The 23,159-nt window shown below is 39.0% G+C and overlaps 1 long non-coding RNA gene across 1 annotated transcript; it reads left to right on the top strand.

Annotated features, from left to right (window-relative positions):
• Positions 1-14,952: 14,952 nt before the first annotated feature.
• On the top strand, positions 14,953-19,825 carry LOC114295476 (uncharacterized). The gene is made up of 2 exons (XR_003640919.2): positions 14,953-16,216; positions 19,119-19,825. It is a non-coding gene; the product is annotated as an uncharacterized LOC114295476 (long non-coding RNA).
• The last annotated feature ends 3,334 nt before the right edge of the window (positions 19,826-23,159 follow it).

The following is a 23,159-nucleotide window of genomic DNA, read 5'->3' as shown; positions in this document are numbered from 1 at the left end:
ACGGGTAAGAAGAACGATGTTGATGCATGTTAAGGCAGTGGAAGAGGAAGTAGACAAATTTCTGGAGGCCAGAGCCATTCGAGAGGTAAATTACCCGACAAGGCTATCGAATACAGTGATGGTGAAGAAAAAGAATGGTAAATGGAGGGTCTGCGTGGACTTTACCAGCCTAAACAAGGCCTGTGCCAAAGACAATTTTCCTTTAGCTAAGATTGACTAACTGGTGGATGCCACTTCAGGGCATGGAAGAATGAGCTTCCTAGATGCCTATAGGGGGTACCATCAGATAGCCATGTACCCCTCAGAGGAGGAGAAGACTGCGTTTATCACCCCAAAGGGGCTGTATTGCTACAGAGTGATGCCTTTTGGGTTGAAAAATACTGGAGCAACTTACTAGAGATTGGTAACCAAGATGTTCAGACACCTAATTAACCGAACAGTGGGGGTATACATCAATGACATGGTCGTGAAGACCAGGGAATCTAAGGACCATCTGGAAGACTTAAAGGCAGTCTTTGACATCCTAAAAACATATTCGCTCTGACCCAATGCATCGAAGTGTGCATTTGGAGTTGGATCTAGTAAGTTCTTGGGATACTTGGTGACCAGAAAGGGCATTGAGGCCAGCCCAGATCAGATCAAGGCCATCCTAGAACTGAAAAGCCCAACATCGGCGAAGCAAGTACAGATGTTGACTGGAAGGGCCGCAACCTTGAATAGGTTCATAAGCAGAAGCTCAGACAAATGCCAACCCTTCTTCAGCTTTGTGAAGAAAGCCACAGACTTCTTATGGACAGAAGAATGCAAAGTCACCTTGGCCGACTTGTAGAAGTATTTGACCACGGCTCCAGTTCTCTCAAATCCAAAACTTGGAGAGGAGCTGTTCCTGTACTTAGTAGTTTCGGAACATGCGGTGAGTGCAGTGGTAATCCGAGAAGAAAAAGGGGAACAAAAGGTTGTTTACTATGTAAGCAAAACCCTGGCTGATGTAGAAACTAGGTATTTACCCTTAGAGAAGTTGGTGCTAGCTTTAGTAATGGCTTCAAAGAAATTGAACCATTACATTCAAGCCCACAAAATTGTGGTGCTAACTAAATATCCTTTGAAGTCCCTGCTGCAGCAAGGAGATTTGACAGGCAGAATAGCCAGGTGGGCAGTGGCCTTGGGCCAGTATGACCTGGAATACAGACCCAGAACAGCAATCAAAGGCCAAGTTTTGGCTGAGTTCACGCTAGGATCCATCGTACATCGGACTCCGTTGAGCCGAGGTGAACAATGTCCAAGCGAGCAGAGAGGAGCCCAGTCGAAGGCAATAGAACAAAGGAAGAAAGGAAAACTCAGGCCCTGCAGTATTTACATCGGCGACTCCTTTCGACTGTTTGTTGATGGGAGTTCAAACCGACAAGGAGCGGGGGCAGGAGTAGTACTGGTATCTCTAGGTGGATAGATACTAGAACAATCCATTCGTTTGGGATTTAAGGCCTCAAACAATGAAGCAGAGTATGAAACACTAATTACAGGACTGAAACTGGCAGTAGCAGTAGAAGCAGATGAGGTGATAGTCTTCTGTGACTCTCAGCTTATAGCCAACCAGACAACAGGCGAGTTCGCAGCTTGAGACGAAAGGATGTCGGCCTATGTAAAGGAGGTCGGCAGATTGGTGGCCCTGTTTTAGAATTGACAACTACAACAGATTAGTCGAGATGATAACAGTCACGCAGATGCACTGGCCAACCTGGCTAGTGCAATACAACTTGGAAAGGCAAGGAGAATAATGGTTGACTACTTGTCTGGCCCGAGCATCGAACCACTGACCACAGAGCGTGAAGCAATGTGTGTGGACATAGGACCAAGCTGGATGGATGCAATAATAACATTCCTGAAAGAAGGAAAACTGCCAGATGATCACAAAGAGGCACACAAGATCAGATTGAAGTCAGCAAGATTCAGTCTGCCAGCAAAGGGACATCTTTACAGAAGATCCTTCACTGTACCCCTTTTGAGGTGTGTATATCCTTCACAAGTTGAAGATTTTTTGTACGAAATACATGAAGGAGTATGTGGAAGCCATGTTGGGGACAGATCACTTGCTCATAGGGCCATTACCCAGGGGTATTGGCGGCCCTACATCCAAAAAGATGCAGAAACCTATGTCAAGAAGTGTGAAAAGTACCAAAGGTTTGCACCACTAATACACCAACCAGCAGCAGACCTGAACCCAGTATCCAGTCCATGGCCTTTTGCCCAATGGGGCATGGATCTTGTTGGAAAACTGCCCTAAGTAACTGGGCAAAAGAAGTACCTACTGGTAGCAACAGATTACTTCACCAAGTGGATAGAAGTTGAACCCCTTGCCAAGATTCGAGACGTGGATGTGAAGAGCTTCATATGGAAGAACATTATCACCAGGTTTGGGATCCCAAGAGCAATAGTTGCAGACAATGGAACACAATTTGACAATAAGCTAATCAAGAGCTTCTGTGCAAAATTTTCAAGAATTATTTTTCAACCCCAAGTTTTCTTCAAAGCAATGGACAAGCAGAAGCGTCCAACAAAGTTATCTTAGATGGGATCAAGAAGAGGCTACAAGCATTAAAGGGAAAATGAGTGGATGAGTTGCCCAGTGTACTCTGGGCATATCGGACTACGCCGAGAAGATCAACAGGGGAATCCCCATTTGCCATGGCTTATGGCACAGAAGCAGTAATTCCACTAGAGGTCGGTATCCCAGGAATCAAAACTCAGGGAGTAGAGAATGAGACTAATGATGTATTATTAGCTCGAGATATGGATCTGCTAGAAGAAAGAAATGAGAGAACTACAATTCAGCTGGCGGCATACCAGCTGCAGCTTGCCAGGGCTTATAATAAGAAGGTCAACCCAAGGGAGTTTCAAGTCGGTGACCTCGTCTTGAGAAAGGTCGTCGGCAGCAAGAAGGATCCCAGAGAGGGCAAGCTTGGCCCGAATTGGGAGGGACCCTATAGAATCATCTCGGTATTGGGCAATGGGGCATATCGGCTTGAAGATAATGAAGGCAAAGAGTTGCCAAGGCCCTGGAATACTTGCAATCTGGAATTTTTTTATCATTAGACTTTCTTGTTCTTTGTTATTAGCTGAAGTAATAAATAAAGTTTTAGCTTGATTTTTTACACTTGTGATTGATCAGATAATTGACGATGTTTCTGGAATACATGCATAATGAGAACCCAAGTGGAACTTAAGTTCACATTAGGGGGCAGAGAGTTGGAAAATGGTTCCTAGAAAGGTAGAATTTACAAGCTAAAATTAGTTTAACACTTGTTGAAATTTAAGTTTACAAGTTGAAGTTAAACTGAGGTCATGCTTAACACTTGTTGAAACTTGAGTTTACAAGTTGAAGTTAAACTAAGGTCATGTCTAATGCTTGTTGAAATTTAGATTTACAATTGAAGTTAAATCGATGTCATGTTTAACACTTGTTGAAATTTGAGAAAAATTTACAAGTTGAAGTTAAACCGAGGCCATGTTTAACACTTGTTGAAATTTGAGAAAAATTTACAAGTTGAAATTAAACCGAGGCCATGTTTAACACTTGTTGAAATTTGAAAAAAAAATTACAAGTTGAAGTTAAACTGAGATCATGTTTGACACTTGTTGAAATTTGAGAAAAATTTACAAGTTGAAGTTAAACCGAGATCATGTTTGACACTTGTTCAAATTTGAGAAAAATTTACAAGTTGAAGTTAAACCGATGTCATGTTTAACACTTGTTGAAATTTGAGAAAAATTTACAAGTTGAAGTTAGACCGAGATCATGTTTAACACTTGTTGAAATTTTAAGAAAAATTTACAAGTTGAAGTTAAATCGAGGTCATGTTGAAGGATGTTGGTTTAAAATAGTAAGTCCAGGCCGAGATAAACCGTTGGTGGGTATAACCGACGTATTTCACCCCGAGAAGATCGCACAGATAAGGTGTATTTTGAAGACATCCAAATTATTCTAAATATAGAATCATACAAGATAGTAAAAGGAAGACAAAGATACAAGCATTTAGGAGAGGAAGTTGTATTAACATTCAAAAGATGACATGTCGGCCAAATTAAAACTTACACCGTTTTAAAAAGAAAGAAAAAAGTAAAAGGTACAGGGAAAAAAAAAAGAGAAGAGAGAAGAACGTCAAACTAAGACTCTTCGGCGTCTATGACTGGTTAGGTCTGGAGTTCAGAAGATAGCTGAGAAGACATCTCAACGGCCCTCTCGGCCGCGAGCTCGGCATTAATTTCTTGAAGAGTTTGGCCGAGGCTCTTGTCGGCAATAGGCGCGTCCAATTTTGCCTTCTCAGGAGGAGTGTCTTTGGAGACCTTAACTTCCTCATCCTGAGTCAAGTCCAAGACTTGCTCATTCAGAATAGGGGGCTTGGCCCCAGCAATGTCCTTCGTCTTTCTAACCAAAGCTTCCTCTTCAGACTCAGAATCGTCGTCAGATTGGCTTGGAGTAGGCGGGAATGACAGGGGGAGCTCGTCGGCATTCTTGAGGAGGGAGTCCTCGGGATGTCCAACTTCTTGAGAGCAGCCATCCAACCAAGGGTGAAACCCTTGTTGCATGCTTGCTTCACTTGTTTTTTGTAGTCCTCCTTGACGTCGGTCGCTCCCTCTGCGTATACCTTCTCATCGGCGGCCTTGATCTCGGCCTCCTTTGTGGCTAAGGCATCTTGGAGTTCTTTTTAGACATCGGCCGTCTTTTCTTCGGCCTCAAGAACCTTCTTAATGGCCTCTGCAGTATCTGCTTTTTCCTCGGCCATGTCTTTGGCTTTAATGGTTGTCGCAGCCTGATCTGACAAGGTCTTCATTTTTGCCTCGGCCCTTTTGATAGCCTTCTGTAAACCACCAACCTCCATGATCTTGTCGGCCAACTCCTTACTTATTTCAAAAGATTGCATAGAGAAGGAGTGGGCGTGCTGGATCGCCTAGAAGAAAATGGATAGAACAAAAGTTAGTAGAAATTCTGTAAGTATGGAAAAATAGAGAAAGAAAATTACAAAGTGAAGGGACTTACTTGAACGGAGTGTTGCAGCATCAAGGTGAAGTTTTCATACTGGCTCATCTCGGCGTTGCGATCAAGATCTCCCGGAAAGAGCAAAGCTGTAGTAAAGGCAACGCTGACGTTAACGTCATCAACACTATCGGCAGCTCTGACCGGCCTATCCTCCAGTGTGATTGGGGGGGCCCAGGGGAGTCAGACTTCATGGAGCCCGAAGCTGTTGCCGATTCGGACCTCGGCCTCTTTGACCGAGTTGATTGGGATGGTTCGGCCTTGGCGGGCCACTTTTCGGGGATGGAGGGATCTTCTCGCTCTCAGCCAATTTTGAAATTGGCAAGGTGTCCTCAGTGTCAATCTGAGTCACCGTTGCCTTAGGCTGGGCCTTCTTCATTCTTTTGGGCTTTGGTGTTGGTTGAGCGTTGATGGTGTCGGGGATGTTGGCTAGAAGATCTTCTGCGACTGCCTTCTTGCGACCCATCTCGCCAAGAATTGCAGTTCGGCGTCGGCATCAGCGTCGACGTGGTGGGATCAGTTGTGGAGCCAAGGTAGATGGTTGTTCTGTTGGATCTGAGGTTAACCCCTAATCTATCCGAGATGATGAAGTTGTTGGTGGAGTTGTGGCGAAAGGAGAAGACTTGCTTTTCTGCTTCCTTGAGATGTCGGGAAGTACCGACTTGTAGGTCGGGATGAAGTTAAGCAATAAAGGAGCTCTTTGCTTGTGGACTGGCAGGTCCAGCAACTTCTTAAGATCCTTGCTGGGGAATAAGGACTTGCAGAAGTCTTTTGGTGGTTATGGAAGAACTGCAAGAAAAACAGACGTTAGAACATATGGAAAGAACGAAGTATTAAAGGCTTAAAAAAATGTAGCACTTGGCTCTTACCATTACCCTCTACGAATACTGTTCGGCTGAGAGGGTAGAGGTGAAGGTCGTCATTTGGAACAAACTCCCAGTTGCCCAAGACAATGAAGTAATCATCCCCGGCTCCCTTGTTGGAGTCTGGGAGGTTGGTAACAAGTTTGTATTCAGTAGACCTTGGTTTGAGGTAGTAGACATAGCCTTTTTCTAATTTGAGGCCACACATGGTGTAGCAGTATTGGATGTCAGCTAAGGTCACCCTAACATTTTCTCGGCGTGCTAAGGCTATGATACCATTAATGACTCTGTATGAGTTAATGGTTAACTGCATTGGGTTAAGCTTGTAATAATGGTGGACTTCTCGAAAAAGGATGTCTAGTGGAAGCCTGAGTCCACACTCAATGAAGGTGACGACTGGGAAGGACATGGAGTTGACTGTAGGCATAATGGAGTCGTCCTCCCCAGCCAACCTAAGGTGAACGTCGGCTGGAATGGAAAACTCCCGCCTAAAGTATTCTAACTTGGTCGGGGTGTCTACCCTATGCTTCCACATACTCATGATGTTGGCTTAAGGAGAAGGTATAGGATTTCAGAAGGAAGTGTTTTATGACGGTTTTTGAAGGACCTCGGCTAAAACCTAAATGTGAGGTGGGGTAAGAATTTGTGGGGATTTTAAGGGGAATTCGTTCCAGTTTTTCCTAAAATTTGTGGGTTCTACAAGCAAATCCCAAACCTAGATCTATGGAAATGAAGATTGAAGGCACGAATCTGGAAAAGACATAGAAAACAGAAAACAAGAACGTGTTTCAGAATCAAGAACAGTGATGAACTATCAAGAACACTGTGACAAAGTGTGCACAAGGGTGCGAGGCCAAGAACAGTGGCAAAAGTGAATAAACTTGTGAGCAATGTGTGTGTATTCAAGACATGAATTGGGCAAAAGCAAAATCGTAAAATAAATGTGCTTAGATACGTGATTCATAAATCAAGAACTTGAGCAAAACAGCAATGGCAACGAATAATAAAGCAAAACTTTTTGAAGAGAAACAAGGAATTAAAATACAAAGGAACTGTGACTCACCCAAGAAAAATGAAGCCGAAGTAAAGTTTGTCGGGATCAGACGGTAGCCGGAAGCAAGGAAGTGCAACAGAAGCCTCGCCGGAGGAGAGAGTGAGACTGGTCGCAGAAAGCTTCGCGAAAGCAGCAATGGAGGATTTTAGAGAGTAAAGAGAGAGAGAGTTTTTGCACGAAGACAATGATGTAAAATGAAAAGACGAAAAGAGAGGGTGCTAGTTTTGTCAAAAATGCGAAAAGGCGACAAAATGAAATTGATGAGCCTAGAACGACGTATTTGTTAGACAACGCACGCAGGCGCAAGGTGACTTAATGGTGCGTATCAGACACGGTCCAGTGGGGGACAGATGTGTGGTAGAAACGGTTGAAATATTGTACGTGACAGCTCATATGCGTGATAAAACTCTTGGAGTTCTTGGTTTAATGAAGCAATGACCTCGGCTGTTAGGAAGATCTCGGCTAAATAACTTGAATAAACTAGGTTATTGGTTCTAAAAGCCTTGATGAGACAGACTATAGGACCTGGTCGTGTGAAGCCGACGTATGATGACCTCGGTAAATGGATGATAGAGCAAGATAGCCGACATGCTATACGATATGACGATATAGGTTCCATCACCTCAGGATGCCGAGGTAATAGAACCTAAGGGGCAGTTGTGGGGACATAATTCCTGAGTGCCAACACGTGGCCAAGGTGACACTGAAGTGTCAACCGAGGTGCCACGTGTCTTGGTCGTGACGTCGGGGTGATCTTGGCTAGGCCGAGGTTATCTCCAAAGAAATCAGAGTCTGGGATAAGCGGATAAGGGATAAGAGTCCTAGAATGAGGAAGGACCTCAGCCTGGATAAGGATAAAGCTCTTATGGAGTTTATCTTTATCTATTGGAGAGTCCAAGATAAGCACTGAGCTGAAGTCTATTGAAGCTAGGCATTCTTATTATATTTTTAGCGACAAAATTATACGTTTAGTAATGAATTATTATATTTTTTTAATCAAAATTTTCATTTCAAAAAGTAAACCTTTTTTATATGAAATTATTTTGTCACTAAAAGTGTATCTGTTTATTAATGTATTTACTACAATCCCTAAAAATGTATTTTTTAGTGTATAGTGCAAAATATTTCACTTGGAATGAAAAGAATTAGTTTCTTAAAGGCTATGGCTTCTCTCCAGTCCTCCATCTGACTAGAGGGGTACCGTTGGGCTCAATGGGCTCAATTTTAGGCCCCGTATCGATAATTCGAACCGTTAATATTTTAGGATTCGTCGAGTACAAAAAATTAAGTTGATCAAATAACGACAATCACGTGTTCGAATAAGTTTTGTATGAAAAAATGGACGGTGAAGAAATAAACGGTTCGTACAAAATTAATTCGAAAATGTAATTTTCAGTATTTGATGGACTTATTTTTTGCAGGGATGTTGCACTCGACGAAACCTAAAATGTGAATAGTTCGGATCATCGAAGTAGGGTCCAAAAATCAGCCTACTGGGCCAGATTGGACCGTCTAGTCTGATGGAGGACTAAAGACAATCCAAACTCCTTCTCAAACTATTATATGTTGTAGTGAAGGCATCACATCATGATAACAACAAAATAAATTGTAAATTACAATTACCCTTAGATATTTTCAATAAATACATTTGAATGCCTAAAGTTCCAAAAAAAACATGTTCCACCCCTTGAGATCTTAAATAACGTAATTGTGGTGGGTAAAAATTGTACCACTTGACTACGACGCTACAACAGTGTTGTATCACTTTGGACTTAAAATCGCTCACAAATGATGAAGGGTCTAGTTGGGGAATAGCACGGGGACACTCCGATGCCTAAGTTACTAAAACAGTAGACAAAGGTGTAGAATATATGAGTAAAGGTTCAGGTGGAAGTGATTGTGTGCCTTAAACTTGGAAATTATCTTTATTTATAGCATGCTCATACTAGCCATTGTGGGATGTTAGCCCTCTTTTCACTCCTCACATCAACCCGTTTTCTCTAGGAATTGTGTTCCACTAAGCGCGAATGTTTAGGAGTTTGTTGGGCCCTAAAGTTTAAGAACACGTCTTGATTAAGTCTATTCCCCTAACGCATGCTTTATGCTCCTCTAGTCTTGAACCTAAATGTCTGGACCTAAAACCTTAATTCTGGTTCCAAACTTCTAGTTTTGAACCTTCACGCTAGATCAGTCCACCAAGACCTAAATTTTCGAATGACATGTCTTCAGGCTTGTCAGGAAGTTATCCTGACCATAACTTTTGGTCCTCCTCAATCACAGCTTCTTTTAGCCTCCCGTAGTAACAAGTATTTTATATTGGGTTAAGTAACAAATTTTGATGATTTAGTAATTTTATTTTTCAAAATATCCATTTTAACTCAAGAATAATCTAATGCATTTATCGTTAATTTACGTTATTGTCTAATTAGAAAAAATAATGAAAAATGTTATAGGTCCCAAATTTTCCACCAAATAAATAACTAAATGTCTCACATGGGTGTGGATTCCACAAAATTGCGGACCCTACACCCATGTGAGACGTTTGGTCATTTATTTAATAGAAAATTTGGTATTCCTAACATTACCTAAAAATAATTTATCATTTGTGACTTCAGAAATTATTATGACTACGATGATATTATTGACCTTCTCAAAATAATGTACAAGTCTCACTTGATTTAAGCAATTGTAAATTATTTTTCCAATAATTAAAAAAAAAAAAGAAAAATCATATACAAATATGCTATTTATACATATTTTCTAAACTCAATGATACGTCGCGAAACTGATTGGTTGATAATTAGAGAATCTTTAATTATCAACCAATCATCTTCTTGACACATCACTAGGTCAAAAATTGAGTCTAATTTTTTAGCCTGATTAGCAATGCTCTTAAAAAAAAAAAAAGATAAAAAAAACCTAAAATTCTTGAGATTGTGATTTGTAGTTATGATTCAATATTGATAATGAATAACAATCCTTAAACAATCAATGATAGATGTAATCCAATCAAGAGTGAATTGAATTAGATCTAATATCAACGAGCAACATTGTCGCGGTAAATGTTCGGATTCTCAATGCTTTCCGGAGGTTGTAGTTGAAGAGGCATTCTATCTTGTGCACCCCCTGATTGGCCGGTCTGGACATGTCCATTGCTTTGAACCACATCGGGTTCTTCAAAGTATCGTAAAATACCCCTGACAGCGTCCTCTCTCTCCAATGTATGTGGTTCGACGCAGCCGTTCGTTTGGAATATTGAACAGCCGCATTGGAAGTGGAATATCTTCCTGCGTTGGGCCTTCTTCTTGGCATTACGATGCCTCTTCTCGATTGGTTCTGGCGAACAGGGGCTCGTCGACTATATAGAATTCTACGTTTCGGATCGTCCACGCTTTGAGCCCGGCGTGTTCATGTTTTTCCAAAAACTCTTTGTAACTGGAGTCGGCTCCGGGGTTGCATAATATAATACTTGGAATCCCACCCGTTATGTTCTTTGGGTGGGCATATTTACAATTTGAAAAAAAATCCCATTGCACTCCAATAAACTCGCGCCAATGTTTCAAAAATTATGGGGCCACATCATCGATTATGTTGTAGAAAGCGTCGTCCTTGTGGTCCCTCAGGTTGATGTGGCCAGAATAATAATTATGTGGTCCCAAAGACCGGGCCCAACATGTTTTCCCAATTCTAGATGGGCCTTCAATTATAATGCTCTTGGGCCTGTGCGGTCTTTGGGCTTCGTCTTTAATATTGTCTGCAACCCATTGCTGTATGGCTGTTGGAACGATCCATACTGTGTCTGTAAATGGATGAACATACGGCAATGGTGGATTAAATGAAATCCGGTCATAATTTGATGACAATTTGTCATAATTTAACCAGAAACATTTTGGATCGTCGTTTCGTACCACTGCTAGTGCTTCGTCCTTGGTGCCGGCAGCGAGTGCATCGCGATATATATTTTCTTTGTTACTCTGGTTAGCGCAGCAGCTCCTCTCACAGAATTCACCCCATTCCGTGTAATCCCCGTGTTTGGAGATGTATTCCAGTACATTCTGTTGGTTGTAGGCCCCTTGTACATTCGGATGGAAATGGCGACTAGTTCGGTCGTGAGTAACGTCGAAGAACCGTTCATTCTGCGTCTGAAAACGGTATGGAAATTGAACAAGGGCATGGAGATGTGGTTGTCCGTTCTCATGTAATTCACGTGCAACCCTCACATAATTTGGTGGCCTAGTTGTGAAGAGCGCTCTAATTTTTTCTAATAATCTCTCTTTAGGTATAGAACATTGGGCATATGTGAGGAAGATGTTCTTGTTTTGGACTCTAAAACGACGTCGCATTGATGCCATAACTCACTCTCAATGACGTCACTTACTCTCTCGGATGACGTAAGTCACTCTCTGAAAAACTTTACTGGTGGAAGAGAGTTAGGGAGTGAGTTATATAGGTGCCCCGGAGTGTCCAACTAATATTACCTGGGACGCTCCCCCCCTCCCGCGCCACGTGTCGTCCCCTGATTGGTGCTCCCTTCTGCAATTCGCGGCGTGTTGTCGTTTAGGGCTTCCGCTCCGCGTCCAGATCTGCGACCAGGATTAAAAATCTAAAAAGGCAAGCGCCGCTCCCCGATCTGCGGCCAGGATTAAAAATCTAAAAAGGCAAGCGCAGGCGGGAAATTATATAAGCCAAAATAATTGGGGGAGTTTGAATTATTTTGCAAATGGATCGCGGAGATCTAGGCCAATTTCGGCAGCTGATTTTAAAATACGAACCGGATCTATTACTGCTACATTGGTCCTTGTTGGTCGTCGGCGAAAACAACGCCGAAAGTTTAATCCGGCTCATCAACCATGGACAGAGGCAGAACCAAAATTTTTATTACAGAGGGGCCAAGATCTAAATAAATTTATATATCAATTATTATGTACTTTTGTTATATTTCGATTCAAGAATGAGAAATAACTAAGATCTGATACTAAAATAATACATATAATTTTTTTCCTGTATATATCAATTGTTATGTACTTTAGTTATATTTCGATTCAAGAATGAGAAATAACTAAGATCTGATACTAAAATAATACATATAAAAAATATATTGTCTTAACATGATCAAAAGAAAAGTCATAAATATTCAACTTAAACATATAAATAAAAGAGAAATTATAAGTTAATTATTTTTTTGTATATTTCAACTAAATTATCTATTAAAGTGAAAGTCAGTGCGGTTTTTCTGACCTCAAATTTCAAAACTTTTCAATAGGTCTCATGTGAATCTCATTAAATTGGTATTATCATTATGAGTACTAGTGAAAACCCGTGCTATATGTTGGAAATCAAACTCAATTTGAGTTTGGACAAAAAGGTTCCCAAGAGTTCCAAATTGAAAAAGAGGAATTCAATTTGAATTTGAAGAAAAGAAGAAGAAGAAGCTAGAAGCTTCTAGAGAATTCATGAAATTTCTTCTTCATTCTAGACTCTCTTCTTAAACTTGAACTTTGTAGCCTTCAAATTCATGAAGATTTTTTTTCTTTTTCTTTTTTTTAAATCGAATTCAATAAGTTGATATGGGAACTTAACACTAATTTAAATTTGGGTATATAATTCTATTTACACACTATCAATTCTCTCAGTACACACCATTTAACTAACAAATTTATAGAATAATAATATCCTCAAATAAAATGACTATTAATGATAATATGGGTGTGTATATACTCATTTCAACAATTTACATATGAAAACACAAATATCTCTATACGCACCATTACCTACAACAAATATTTTTTTTTATTATTTTTCAAACTTAAAATATTATTGTTTTGAAAAATTAGGATTTTAAAACATTGAAATCAATTGATTTTAAAATTTTACATATTATGGATGACATTGATTTGGAATAAAACAGTAATGAAAATATCAATTTACTTTGCTATTTATCTTGTTCATATTGATTTGGAACAAAAGACCGCTGTTTATCTTTACAACAATAACTTATTCGTTTCATGTGCACATAGAAGTTAAACATTTACAAAATGTTCAATTATTTATATTTGAAAAGAATCATTTTGTTCATATTATTAAAGTTGATCAAATGTTAAATGTTCATACATAAAAAATTGGACATTTTGGTTTAGTAAATTTGTGAACATATTAAGTTTTTTCAACATTGTATTTATGAACAATACTAAAACTATTTCTTTGTTTAAATTTTTACAAAATACCACACTAATTGCTTCGTCGTCGTAAAATTTCCACCTGCCGTTTGATTCTCGCCTTTGCTCTCACGTTGCTTTCATATATTCAACACATATCAGGAAAGAGAGAGACACGCATAAATCTAAAATTACCGTGAATTATATTTTAGACCATTTTGTCTTTTCAATTTTGAGGGTATGTATATCATCTTGTGTTAGGGTGTGTATTGTGTTGTGTGAGTTGAGCTAAAAGAGTAATATTATAGTGTGTATGTTGAGAGACAAATCAAAAATTCAAAACATTATTTATGTGAACTAAATGATGATATATACTGAGAAAATTAAAAGTGTGTAAATAAAATCACACTTTAAATTTAGTTAAAAATTACATTTCATGGAGAAAAGTCGTGTGAGAATTTTGTATGCAACGTGAATTTTGCGTGTCTATGACATCTATGGCATCATTTTTTTTACGACATTGTTATGGTATATGTACATGAAAACTAAAGACGAATGTTGAAAAAATGTCTCCAACTGTTTCCAACGGCACAATCGGTGATCAACGAGAATAGCAATCCTCAGAGGAGAAAGATCATCTTTCTCGGAGTACTAAGAAACTGAAAGCCCATGGGGGCGATGATGATGATAACATGGCAGAGCCTCCTCCAGCTTTTGAGGGTCCATTGGATGCCTTGAATACTCTCGAGGCCAACACAGAGGCTCGAAGCTTATCGAAGCCTCATGCTTCGAAGTCCTTCAAGGAGGCACTAATAAACAGATGCTACGATGAGCGAGCTTTTGACGATGATCTTGATCGATTATCCACGGATGACGATGAATCTGAACCAGAGAGCATGGAAGAAGAATTATGTCTGGATGAGCTAGATCTGGGCTTCCCTCGAATCAAACTTCCCAAAAATTTGCTGAATAAGATAAGAAGGCCGTGGAAAGACTGCCTCATTGTTAAACCGCTTGGGAGAAATATTGGCTACAAACTTCTAACTCTAAAAGTTAGGAAAATTTAGGACCTCCAAGGTGACTTTGAGGCAATTGATTTGGGATTAGGGTTCTTTCTTTTCAAATTCCAAATGAAAGATGATTACATGAAAGTCTTATCAGGGGGGCCATGGATAATTTTGGATCACTACCTCACTGTACGTAAATGGTGCCATGATTTCAAGCCATCTCAAGCAAGAGAAGTCACCACTGCTATCTGGGTTAGATTTCCACAACTACCCATAGAATATTATAATGAGAGGGTGCTTTACCACATTGCCAAATCCATTGGCAAGCCCCTGAAAATTGACATTAACACAGTAACGTGAACAAGAGGTAGGTTTGCTCGGGTTTGCATAGAAGTTGATTTGAGTCAACCTTTAACAGCCTATTTTGCTATTGGGAAATATTCTTATGGGATTGAATATGAACACTTTCACTCCTTTTGTTTTAATTGCGGCAGAGTGGGTCATCGGAGGGATCGTTGCAGCGCTGTTTCGGTGAATCTGTCCGGCGCCATTGCTCCAAAGGAGGTGCCTGCAAAAAATTTGACCGTTGAGAATGAGAAGAAGAGTAGGCCCAGCTGTAGTGAGAGTGGTAAGGCCCACTCATCAGACCCAATTTCGGATCAACCTACAGAGGGCTTTGGCCCATGGATGTTGGTTAGTCGGAGGAGCCCAAAATAGAACTATGCCAACAAGAAAGAGCCCAGATCAAAATCTAAAGACAAAGCCCATGGAAAGGGGCCAGGTAAGCAGTTTCATTATAACCAAGGGGCTATGAATGGAACTTAGTCTTCCAAGACAAACCAGATCACTCCAGATCTTCTAGCTGATGTCAGTTCAGTCCCTGCAAAAAGCACTGATGTGCATAACCCTTTCACAGCCTTGGCAGACACATATGTTATGATGGAAGGTCTAGCCTCAGAAAGTTTAGCTCCACTAGTAGCTCCATGTCCAGTTGCACCACCCTCACCCTTTACACCTTTGGTCCAAAAAGCACAGCCACAAATGGCCACCACAAAAAAACCCCTTGACCCCACCCGTCTTTGCCTGTGACTATCCATTTATCAAACCCAGTGAGTTTACCCAGCTATGGAGATTCCATTGGAGAACCATCACAGAGTTAGGCTTGCATGATCTATCTTGCATTCGATCAAGAGAAAGAAGCCACTCACCTAGTAAGCATAAACTGGTGGATTGGCGAAGCTCGTCTCATAATCAAGAAAGAGAAGATGAACCACTATGGCATCCAAAACACCATAGTCAGAGTGAGTTCCCTGAACTCGGGTGTCTTCGATCGGATGAAAATCAGGAAGACTCTAGGCATTCCTGAATTTGCCTCTTTTCCTAATTTCCCAAATTATGTCTCAATGAAGTTGCTCATATGGAACTGTCGTGATGCTGGCAACAAAGTTTTTAGAAGAACCATGAAGGAACTTGAGAAAAATCACAGACCTTCTATTATTGTTCTGATGGAAACAAAATTTGAGCTTAGTTCAATGGGTTCTTTTTTTAACAAATTGGGGTTCACTGCTTCTTCCCATGTAGACCTTGTTGGTAGGTGTGGGGGCATCTAGGTCCTTTGGGGTCCTTTTAAAGCTACTGTAAAAGCCCTTGAGGTTAATGCCCAAGTTATTCATGCAAAAATTCAACGTGATAACCATGCAAATTGGGTCCTGTCAGTGGTTTATGCCATCCCAATTTCCAGAAATTGTGAACTGTTATGGGATAATCTTGAATCTATTGCCGACAACATGAATCTGCCTTGGCTTGTGGCTGGAGATTTCAATGACATAGCTTCTCAGGGGAAAAACGTAGTCTCAGCCTAACCCTCTCTCATGCTCGAACCCGTAAGTTCAATGCCAGAATGAATAGGTGTAATCTGTTGGATTTTGGGTGCTCTGGGCCCCAACTCACTTGGTCCAATGGAAGGCAAGGACAGGCTAACACATTGGAGAGACTAGACCGTGCTGTTTGCAATTTTGAATGGTGTATAGCTTTCACTGAAGGTGCAATTCGTAATTTACCAAGAACCTACTCTAACCACTCTCCTTTGATTGTGTTCACACAAGGTATGGACTCTCCTAACCCCTTAGCCAGACCTTTCAGATTGGAGGCCGCTTGGCTTACTGATATTACATTTAAATCTATTGTTGAAAACTCTTGGGCTACTAATAATGAATCTATTATTGATACTCTGAATTTGTTCACTAGAAATATTTCTGCTTGGAACAAAAATCATTTTGGCAATATTTTTTGAAAAAAAGGTGGCTTCTTGGACGTATTGAGGGCATCCAAAAAGCCCAATCCTTTGTTTATTCCCATAATCTATTCTTACTTGAAAAAGAACTTGTTAGGGACTATAACAATATTTTGTACCAAGAAGAGCTATTGTGGTTTCAAAAGTCCAGGGCTAACTGGATCACCATGGGTGAGAGGAATATGAGATATTTCCACGTCTCTACTATTGCTAAAAGGAGGAGGATGAGAGTGGTAACTCTGAAAAATTCTGAGAATGGGTGGATCACTGACCCCATTGACCTCAAAAACCATGTACACAACTATTTTTGTAACCTTTTTAAGAAAGGTACTAGTGACACTCTGAGTGTTGGCCCTAACCCTCTGCAGGCTAAAATTAGTCTGGATGATAACAGGTCCCTTTGTAAGCCTATTTCTGGTAAGGAGGTGTGGGATGCCATTAAGAGTGTTAAAGCTTTTAAAGCACCTGGTAGTGATGGTATTCCATCCCTCTTCTATCACAAGCATTGGGACATTGTTGGATCTTCTGTTTGTAAGTTTATACAAAATTGCTTTGCCAACAAACACATTCCTGATAGCATGAATAAAACTCTCCTCACCCTTATTCCTAAAGTTGCTAACCCTGAATCTATATCCCACTTCCGCCCCATTAGCCTTTGCAATGTTCTCTACAAAACCCTCACCAAAATTCTTGTTAATAGACTTAGACCCCTTTTTGACCGATATTGTTGGACCTTTCCAAAGTAGCTTTATTCCTGGACGCTCCACCAGTGATAATGTTATCATTGACCAAGAGATCCTCCACACTCTTAAAGGTAAGAAAGGCAATAAAGGTGATATGATTCTTAAAATTGATCTAGAAAAAGCCTATGATAACGTGTCTTGGGAATTTTTATATCAAACTTTAAATAATCTTGGTCTTAATGATCATTGGGTGGATCTCATCATGAATTGTGTCACAAATGTTTCTGCCTCCATTTTGTGGAATGGGGAAAAACTTAAGGGATTTTGTTTTAAGAAGGGGTTGAGACAGGGGATCCCTTATCCCCTTACCTCTTTGTGTTATGCATGGAAAGACTCTCTAATATGATCCTTGAGAAAGTCCATAACAAAGTATGGATAGGGGTAAAAGCATCTAACAGAGGCCCTATGTTTTCTCACCTTTCTTTGCTGATGATCTGTTTTTGTTTGGGAGAGATGATGAAAAGATGTGTAACTTTGTTATGGGGGTGTTGAAGGAGTTCAGTGAGCTCTCGGGCCTTAAGGTGAGCCTCCATAAATCTAAGCTTTTTGTCTCGCCCAATGTGGGGATCCAGAAAGCAAGAGTTTTGAGTAATTGTTGTGGAATTTCCCTCACCCAAGATTTGGGTAAGTACTTGGGCATTCCCATGTTACATGGCAGATGTAATCGTGCTCATTTCAGTCATATAACTGAAAGGATTCAAAACAAGTTGTCGGGTGGAAAGCCAATATGCTTTCTTTGGCTGGAAGGGCCACCTTAATTCAATCTGTCACTTCTGCCCTTCCTTTTTACACTATGCAAACTCTTGATCTCCCTATGAGTATATGCAGAGATATTAACAAACTTAATCGTAATTTTCTTTGGGGAGATTATGAAAATGGCAAAAAAGTACATCTCATGAATTGGGATATGGTCTGTAATAGCAAGAAGATAGGAGGGCTTGGTCTGAAAAAAGCTTACTTGTAGAACCTGGCCCTCCTATCAAAGTTGGGGTGGAGATTGTTATGCAATGATACTAGCCTTTGGGTGCAAGTCTTGAAGGAGAAATATCTCCGACATGAGTCTTTTATGAGCTATTCTTCTAAGAAAAGGTCTTCTCACACTTGGAGAGGCATCCTCAAAACAAGATATATCTTGAGGAAAGGTACTCAATGGGGAATGGGTGATAGTGCTACTATATCCATCGGGTTTGACTGGTGGTGTGGAAAGGAAACTCTTGCTACTAAATTTCCAAACCACCAGCTTACCAATAACGCTACGGTGGATGTCCTTATAAATGAGGAGGGCAAATGGGATGTGAACCACATCCGGTCTCATATTCCTAGTAACGCTATTGCAAGTGTTTTAAAAATTCCTCTTCCCCAATTTGTTACCTTTCCTGATAGCCCTCACTGGAAGGGTGGTTTAGGAGGGTTTTCTATGACTGCTGCGTATAAAGCTGCTTCTGGGCAGCTTGAGTGTAATTTGGAGATTGCGTGGGTGTGGAAACTTAAAATACCTCACAAACTGAAAGGTTTCCTACGGTTGATTTGCCATAGGAGACTCTTAACCAATGCTATGAGAAAGAATAGAGGCATGGCTTTGAATGCTAATTGTCCCAGATGTAATTGGCATAATGAGGACATGGATCACCTTCTACGTGGTTGCATTGTTTCAAAAAACATATGGACCAATATTGCTGGTCTGTAGTGGGTGTCAACCATCAACCACCTTAATCTGGTTGACTGGATTAGGAAGGACTTGAAGTCTCATAAGAGGAGTGATCCCCATTGGTGCCGTGTTTTTTTTGTGACACTTTGGCAGATATGGAAAGATAGGAACAAGAAAGTTTTTGATAATATTGAAACTACTGTTTTGAATGCTTGCACCTGTATTCTTAATTATGTTGCAGAGATAAATCATGCTTTCTTATCTTCTATTGTTTATGCTCATAAACCTGCTGATAAGATTATTTGATACCCTCCTCTTGCAAGGAAAATCAAATTAAACACAGGTGGCTGTGCTCGGGGCGATCCAGGAGCAGAGGGGTTTGGAGGCCTCTTTCGCGATGAATCTGGCATTTGGCTGTGCGGTTTTTTGGGAAGTTAGAGACATGCTTTAGCTTGGAAGCAGAAATGTGGGGCATCTACAGAGGTCTTACCATAGTGCTCGAGAAAGGTCTCGCCGAAGTTGTCATTGAGACTGACTCCATCATAGCCCAAGAAATGATCACAAACGGGCCTTCCCCAAACTGCCCGTATAGAGCCATTATGGAAGATGCTCGTCACCTGCTCCAGCGGTGCAATTGTTCCATCCAGTACATTGTGAGAGAGGCCAACCAATGTGCGGACAAGCTCGCCAACATGGGTGCAGATCAAGTGGAGTACTTGCTGGTTATGAAGGAACCTTCTCTAGAAGTTAGAAGCTTGATTGTAGCAGATATGGTGGGCACAGCGTTTTGGAGGCTCTAGCTTAGCTGCCTCTCTTGTCTGTGTTTTTGTTGTTCTGGTTTTTTAATTTCCAATGTACCAGAAAAAAAAATGTACATGAAAATGGGGAGACTATTGTATATCAGTCGCTCTTGTTCTTTCAGTGGGACCAACTCTAGGTTCTATTTTGATAACATGAATTGTTATTTTAAGAGTGTTATGTAAAAAATTAAATTGCATAGAAATTGATAATATTTGATCAAAACATATTTTTATTCGAATAATGTCATATGTACCAATTAACATATTCATTAGTATACTAATAGATGATGTGGTATAATTTTAGAAGTTTTGGGTATTTATAATTTATATAATTGGTGGGGTCAGTAATAATGGCATAACATTATTGGTACACTAGTGCGTACATTAATTGGTGTATGTAGCACTACCGTTTTTATTCAAGTTAACATTCAAACTCACATCTACCTTCCATTTTATTAGATACAAATGTGCTTTGATCAAAAGGTTACTAATATCCGATTAACTTAAGGTTCGTTTGGGGAGTGGGTTGGCTTTTTCGCTTTTTGGTTTTTTCAGCTATTTTAGCCCGGGGCTAAAAAGTCTGGTTTGGGAATGGCTTTAGGCTTTTTTGGTTTTTTGTAAGAGAAATAATGTAATGATTATGGGTTGCATGTAATTTTTTGTCTTATTGAGTTAAAAAGTCTATTTTGTTTTTTGTGGCTAAATTAGCCAAAAAAGCCCTAACTTTTGCTTCCCAAACAAAGCCTTAATTTTTTACAAAAATATTGTATTTGATGGACTCTAAAAATTGAACGCTCAAATTATCGAGATAGGATCATTGAAAACACAACCGTGACTGTTGTACTAAAAAATAACAATCACCTAACATCCTATATATACCGATATTTATAATGTATATTATTTATGGTATATACACATTTATCAATGTGAGATGATTTCACACATTAGATTTTGCACTTGAATGTCTGCACTGAATTATTCTTTCACAACAATGAAAAGTGAATCATTTTATGGGCTTGATTTGCTGTAAATCATAAAATTTGTATATCTACATTGAATTGGATGTTGATTCGAATAATTGGAACGATGTACCATGTAAACATTCATAATAGATATCATGTACACCTTCGATTTGGATCTTAAAATATTTTGTGGTTTTTGAATGTAAATATCAACATTAAATCTGGATGCCCTATATCTACATTGAATCAGATGTTTGAAACATAATGTTGATGTTTGGTGTTCAAGGTTTGCTTTCTTTGTGACTTTTGTGTTGGCTTATTTTTAATATATTTTTTTAAATTTTTTTTAATAAAATTTAAAAGTTTAAAATTCTATTCAACAAGACGAAATGAAATGTAACATGCTTTCCTTCTAAAATCATGCAGTAGATTGGTTTTTAATTACACTTCCAAAATAGGTGATACGGTTTGAATGGGTTGTATTTGGTGTTTTCCTCTAATGGAGAGAGACATTCTCAATATGGGATTTGTGGGTAAAAAAGCACATAAAATTATATAATTATAACTAATCAAATTACTCTAATACTTTCCAAAACTAACATTCAATAGATAAACCAACTAAATGAAGAAAGGGTCTTGCCATGAGCCACTGGCCACAAAGCCACCAAACTTCCTCATGAAATGCGATTTTTCAAATGCGATTTTATATTGACTTGATTTATTGGTGTGTAAATGTGGATCGTGTTAATATGAAATTGCATATTCAATATATGATTTCACCATGAAATCGTATTTTAAACTTGCGATTTTAAAAAATGAGTTAATTTAGTAAATAATTTAAAAAGCTGACTATTTACATAAATAATTTAATTTTTTGGAATATTCACAAAAAAAAAAAAAAAATCTTCTTCAAATCCAACACCAAATAACTAGAAAGGCATTTAAACCAGTTTATTTTTTAAAACATTAGTATTATTTTTTGATTAAATATTCTATATTTTAAGACATAAAAATTGGATTTAGATTCTCTCAAGTTGGCCACTCAATTTGATAGAACATTTGGGCTTAGTGGGCCCATTGTAGGGCCAATTCAGTGATCTAAATCATTCAATTTTTAGACATTATTGAATAGAATATTCATATAAAAAATTAAAATGATCAGATATCGACTCAAATTGGGCTTTTACTGCATCGGCTTAGGCCCATGCCTAGCCTTGAACTACATGTAAAGTCCATCAGGGAGAGATATGTCTTATGATTTTATCAGCAATAATCTATAAAGACAGATGTATTCCAAGGAATGTAACAGATGTGAAACAAATAGTAGGTCTCATATGTAGACCCTATATCATGTGGAACTTATCATTAATCTTTCATCTGTATTTCATTCAATGGAACACATCTGTATTGCTAGCAATGCCTCATTAATCTTTCATTTGTATTTCATGCAATGGAACACATCTGTGTTCCTAGCAATGCTCTATTATCAGTGGGGTTAAATTGATTAATTTTTGGAAAAGTTTCTAAATAAAGTAAAATTTTATTTTATTTTTAATATTTTTTCTTCCTATGTTAGATACTTGGGCTATAAATTTAAATTAGGGATAATTATGAAAAAAATATATCAGAATTTGAGTTTGTAACAAAATAAACTATGTGTTTTTAATTTATCAATTTAAACCTTAATATTGTAATTTGCTTTCAATCTAAATCATTAATGTATTTTCGTTAAATAAAATTGACGAAAAAATAGTAGTTTAGTTTTTAAACTCAATGTAAGTATAAATAAAGAGTAATTCTATTTACATACTACAAAATCTCTCAATACACACCATTTCCATAATTTTTTGTATTACGCTTACAGCACTTTATCAAATTACCGTTTTGGACATAATTCTAAACTCTAGACTCTTTTGGGCACCACCACCTACCATTAGTCTTTGCCGCCTGCTTCCACTTCCGGCCACTGTCACTGAAACCCAGCCACCATAGTAAACTCCATAACTTCTCTACCTCGCTGGCGACCCTTTTCCCTTCGGCAAACCTGCTTTTCTCCATCGTGGATAAAGAGAGAGAAAGAGAAATCCTAAGGGTTTTCAGATCTAGATCTAGAGTTTGTAGGAGTTCGATCGTGCAAACCAGTTTCAAAGCTCCGATCTAGGATTTCAAGCTCCGATTCGAAGCTTCACTGTTGCAACTGTCTTCGATGAGAAGCTCCTTTCAAATGGGTTAGGAAAGATTGCTGTGAAGGGGGGGTCGCAGTGTGTAACAACCCCACTCTATGATTAGCTACTAACCCTTAATTAGGAATGCCTAATACGTGTTTAATAAGTAATTATGAGTTAATTATGCATCTCATGAGTTATTTGTGTTTATATCTATTTCTTGTAGGAATATCTGTCTGAATTTCTACTTTGGTACGAAAACTGAAGGCCTTATCGGCATCCAAACCCAAAATCGACTAGATGTATGTGGTAGTTAGAATTTTTAGAGTATTATGGTAATTTTAATTAGATTTTGATTCGGAATCAAATAATTAGAATAAACTAATTAGATTCAATTAGATATAAGCAAGCTTAATTAAACTTAAGTTAACTTAATC

Source organism: Camellia sinensis, chromosome 4 (assembly GCF_055761805.1).
Source record: "Camellia sinensis isolate YWXY chromosome 4, ASM5576180v1, whole genome shotgun sequence".
NCBI lineage: Eukaryota > Viridiplantae > Streptophyta > Magnoliopsida > Ericales > Theaceae > Camellia > Camellia sinensis.
Note: the sequence above shows the minus strand (reverse complement) of the source record. Positions and strands in the feature narration are given on the sequence as shown.